This window comes from Apium graveolens, chromosome 11 (genome assembly GCF_009905375.1).
Source record: "Apium graveolens cultivar Ventura chromosome 11, ASM990537v1, whole genome shotgun sequence".
In the NCBI taxonomy this organism is placed as follows: Eukaryota; Viridiplantae; Streptophyta; class Magnoliopsida; order Apiales; family Apiaceae; genus Apium; species Apium graveolens.
The window spans coordinates 109,360,714-109,365,915 of NC_133657.1; the positions used below are offsets into that span (position 1 = coordinate 109,360,714).

The 5,202-nt window shown below is 43.4% G+C and overlaps 1 non-coding gene across 1 annotated transcript; it reads left to right on the forward strand.

Moving 5' to 3' along the window:
* The first annotated feature begins 4,765 nt into the window (after window positions 1-4,765).
* On the forward strand, window positions 4,766-4,872 carry LOC141698732 (small nucleolar RNA R71). Its single transcript, XR_012565236.1, has one exon. It is a non-coding gene; the product is annotated as a small nucleolar RNA R71 (small nucleolar RNA).
* Window positions 4,873-5,202: the final 330 nt, after the last annotated feature.

Here is a 5,202-nt window from a genome sequence, read left to right on the forward strand (position 1 = left end):
TTCGTCATTAGCTTGACGTTCCGTACCTTTCTCAAGTAGTCAACAAAATGGCACTAACCACCTCTCGGTTTGCTATGTCCCCATAGTAGTGCTTCAACCGCTGACCGTTAACCTTGAATGCTTGGTCCGAATCATTCTCAAAAATTTCCACCGCTCCATGTGGAAACACAGTTTTGACAATAAAAGGTCCAGACCACCTTGATTTCAACTTCCCAGGAAAAAGTCGGAGCCGAGAGTTGAATAACAGAACTTGTTGCCCTGGCACAAATAACTTAGGATGTAGCTTCCTATCGTGCCACCTCTTCACCTTTTCCTTATACATTTTGTTATTCTCGTACGCTTGCAGTCGAAATTCATCAAGTTCATTAAGCTGAAGCATTCTTTTCTTACCAGCTGCATCTAAATCCAGATTCAATTTCTTCAATGCCCAGTAGGCCTTATGCTCAAGCTCCGCCGGTAGATGACATCCCTTACCGTACACCAACTGAAACGGTGACATCCCAAGTGGAGTTTTGTATGCTGTTCTGTAAGCCCAAACAGCTTCATCGAGCTTTAAAGACCAATCCTTCCTTGACGGACAAACAACCTTCTCTAGAATGTGCTTTATCTCTCTGTTAGACACTTCTGCTTGACCATTTGTTTGCGGATGATAGGCAGTAGCTACTCGATGATTCACATTATAACGCTGCATCATAGAAGTGAACTTACGGTTGCAAAAATGCGATCCTTCATCACTTATGATTACCCGAGGCGTTCCAAACCTTGTGAAAATTTGCTTATAAAGAAAATTTAGCACTGCCTTTGCATCATTTGTCGGTAAAGCTTTAACTTCGACCCATTTTGAGACATAATCGACTGCCAGCAAGATGTACTGATTATTGCAAGACGAGATAAAAGGCCCCATGAAATCGATTCCCCATACATCAAAGACCTCGACTTCAAGCATCACATTTAATGGCATCTCATCCTTCCTTAACAAATTTCCCACTCTTTGGCAACGATCACACCTTAAAACAAACTGATGAGCATCCTTGAACAAAGTAGGCTAGAAAAAACCTGCTTGCAGAATACGAGCTGCCGTCTTCTCACCTCCATAGTGTCCACCATAAACCGTGGAATGGCAGTCTCGTAATATCCCCTCCGTCTCACAGAACAGGATACATCTCCTGATGATCTGGTCAGCTCCCTGTCTAAACAAATATGGTTCATCCCACATATACCACTTCACCTCATGTAGAAACTTCTTTTTTGAGCGGATGTCAAATTAAGCGGCATTATATTGCTGACAAGATAGTTTACTATATCTGCAAACCATGGTTCTTCCTCCTGAATTACAAACAACTGCTCATCCGGAAAAGATTCATTGATTAACGTCCTATCTTGTGAAGTAGAATCGGGATTCTCCAACCTAGAGAGATGGTCAGCTACTTGATTCTCGGTACCTTTTCTATCTTTGATCTCTAACTCAAATTCTTGAAGTAAAAGCACCCAACGAATGAGTCTCGGCTTCGAATCCTTCTTAGAAACCAGATAGCGAATAGCTGCATGATCAGTGAATACTGTCACTTTCGTACCAAGCAGATAAGATCGAAATTTCTCAAAGCCAAAGACTATCGCCAAAAGCTCCTTCTCAGTAGTGGTGTAGTTCAATTGGGCCCCATTTAAAGTCTTACTCGCATAGTAGACCACATGGAAGAGATTTTTCTTGTGCTGTCCCAGAACTGCACCTACCGCATAGTCACTCGCATCACACATCATCTCAAACGGTTCTGTCCAATCTGGTGCTGTAATAACTGGTGCCGTGATCAAACTCTCCTTGAGAGTCTCGAATGCTGCCAAACATTCATCATCAAATTTGAAAGGCATATCTTTCTCAAGTAAATTGCACAACGGCTTAGATATCTTTGAAAAGTCCTTGATGAATCGCCGATAAAAACCCGCATGACCGAGAAAACTACGGATTCCTTTCACCGAATTAGGTGGGGGAAGATTTTCAATGACTCCCACCTTGGCCTTGTCCACCTCCAGACCTTTGCTAGAGACCTTATGCCCAAGGATAATGCCTTCACGCACCATAAAATGACATTTCTCCCAATTAAGCACCAAATTAGTTTCCACGCATCTTTTGAGTACGGCGCGCAGATTATTCAAACATTCATCATATGAGTGTCCAAAGACGGAGAAGTCATCCATGAACACTTCGACGTTATTTCCAATCATGTCAGAGAATATAGCCATCATACATCTCTGAAAGGTAGCCGAGGCGCCACATAACCCAAACGAAACTCTACGAAAAGCAAATGTGCCAAATGGACAAGTAAAGGTAGTCTTTTCTTGATCCTCTGGTGCGATACATATCTGATTATACCCGGAATAACCATCCAGAAGACAAAAATACTCATGTCCCGCCAATCTGTCAAGCATTTGATCAATGAATGGGAGAGGGAAGTGATCCTTCCTTGTGGCTTTGTTCAATTTTCTATAATCCATGCATACTCTCCATCATGTAACTGTTCGAGTAGGGATGAGCTCATTCTTTTCATTTGCGACCACAGTGATACCTCCTTTCTTAGGTACACATTGCACGGGGCTCACCCACGAGCTGTCAGAAATAGGATAAATGATGCCTGCATCTAGCCATTTCAGAATTTCTTTCTTCACCACCTCCTTCATGATCGGGTTCAGTCTTCGCTGTTGTTCCACAGTTGGCTTACTACCTTCCTCTAACAGAATTTTATGCATACAATATGAAGGACTTATCCCCTTGATGTCTGCTATGGTCCATCCTATAGCCGATTTGAATTCTCTCAAAATCCTTAAGAGCTTGTCTTCCTCACTACCTGAAAGGTCAGCTGAAATAATAACAGGTAACGTAGATGAATCACTTAAAAAAGCATACCTCAAGTGTTCAGGTAATGGTTTGAGCTCCAAGGTAGGTGCTTCCTCTATTGATGGTTTGAGCTCCCCTTCAGCATTCTTAAGGTCAGAAGTACCAAGAGATTCAAATGGTATGTCGAGCTTTCGCTTCCATGGAGAAGCGTTCAGATATTGTAATTGCTCGTTGCTATCTTCATCATCGCTGTCAAAATCCCCCACTAAGGCCTTTTCCAATGCATCAGACATTAGCATGTGATCGAGTTCCGAAGTAACCGCAGAATCAATCACATCCACTTTTAAGCACTCCTCATCTTCTGTAAGGAATTTCATTGCCTTGAATACGTTGAAGGTCACATCCTGATCTTGGACCCGCATAGTAAGTTCCCCTTTTTGCACATCTATCAAGGTACGGCCAGTAGCCAAGAAAGGCCTCCCCAAGATTATGGGAATCTTCTTATCTTCCTCAAAATCCAGAATAACAAAATCTGCAGGAAAGAAGAGCTTATCCACCTTGACGAGCACATCCTCAACTATGCCCCTTGGGTAAGTAATGGAACGGTCCGCCAATTGTAGCGACATGTATGTGGGTTTTGGATCAGGCAGATCCAGCTTTTTAAAGATCGACAACGGCATCAGATTAATGCTTGCTCCCAAATCACAAAGGCACTTGTCAAAAGTTAGATTGCCAATGGTGCAAGGAATGGTGAAGCTTCCTGGATCTTTTAGTTTTGGTGGTAACTTTTGTTGCAGAACCGCGCTGCATTCTTCCGTGAGAGCAACGGTTTCAAGGTCATCCAGTTTCACCTTCCTTGAAAGAATAGTCTTCATAAATTTCGCATAACTAGGCATTTGTTCCAGAGCCTCAGCGAAAGGTATATTGATGTGAAGTTTCTTGAACACCTCCAGAAACTTCCCGAACTGTCTATCCAGCTTTTGTTGCTGCAATCTCTTAGGAAAAGGTGGTGGAGGACAGAGCTGTTTCTCCCCTGTATTAGCCTCAGGCAGAGTGTGTTCAACAGTAGTCTTCCTTGGTTCCGCCGCTTTCTCCTTTTGCTTAGATTCTTCATCTCTAACTTCAGCTTCGACTTCTTTTGCCTTTTCAGCATCAGCTACTTTTCCAGACCTTAAGGTAATAGCCTTGACTTGCTCTTTAGCTTCCTTCCTGCCTGGTACTTCCGTGTCACTGGGAAGAGTGCCAGGTTGATGATTGAGCACTGCATTGGCTAATTGACCGATTTGATTTTCCAAGGTCTTGATAGAAACCGCCTGACTCTTGCACAACAGCTTAAGTTCCTCAAAATCAGCACTAGTAGGTGCAGCTGCACTTCCCTGTTGAGGATATGATTGACTTGTAGCATACTGCTGTGGTTGCTGGAATCCAGGTGGGTTAAACTGTTTACTCACTCCTTGCTGATATGTTGGCTGAATAGCATTCTGATTATTCCCCCAGCTGAAATTTGGATGATTTCTGTTGTTAGGATGATAGGTCGCTGGCACAGGCTGCTGTTGTCGCTGATAATTATTCACATACTGAACAGATTCGTTGACAAGAGAACACTGATCCGTAGCATGAGAACCTGCACAAAGCTCACAAACCATAGCTATTTGATTAACTCCATACGTAGCCAAAGAATCAACCTTCATTGATAGCGCTTGGAGCTGGGCTGCAATAGCGGTGGCTGCATCAACTTCCAGAATACCTGCTACCTTGCTTGACGTCATCCTCTGAGTTGGGTTTTGATGCTCATTTGCAGCCATCGTCTCGATAAGATTATACGCCTCAGTATAGCTTTTAGCCCATAAGGCGCCTCCAGCTGCTGCATCGAGCATGGGCCGAGATTGGGCCCCCAAACCATTATAAAAACCAGTGATTACCATCCAATCCGGCATTCCATGATGTGGACATTTTCTCAACATTTCCTTGTAGCGTTCCCAAGCCTCGCACATATTTTCTGTAGGTTGCTGCGCAAATTGAGTAAGAGCACTCCTCATAGCAGCAGTCTTTGCCATTGGATAAAACTTCACCAGAAACTTTTGCGCAAGATCTTGCCACGTAGTGATTGACCCAGCTGGTTCAGAATGTAACCAGTCTTTAGCTTTATCCCTCAGTGAGAATGGGAAAAGCCTCAACTTGATAGCCTCATCAGTCACGCCATTATACTTAAAAGTGCTGCAGATCTCGATAAAATTCCTTATGTGCATGTTGGGGTCTTCAGTTGCCGCTCCTCCAAAAGAAACAGAATTCTGCACCATCTGAATAGTGCCCGGCTTGATTTCAAAGGTGTTAGCTTGAATAGCCGGATGAAGGATGCTTGACTGAATGTC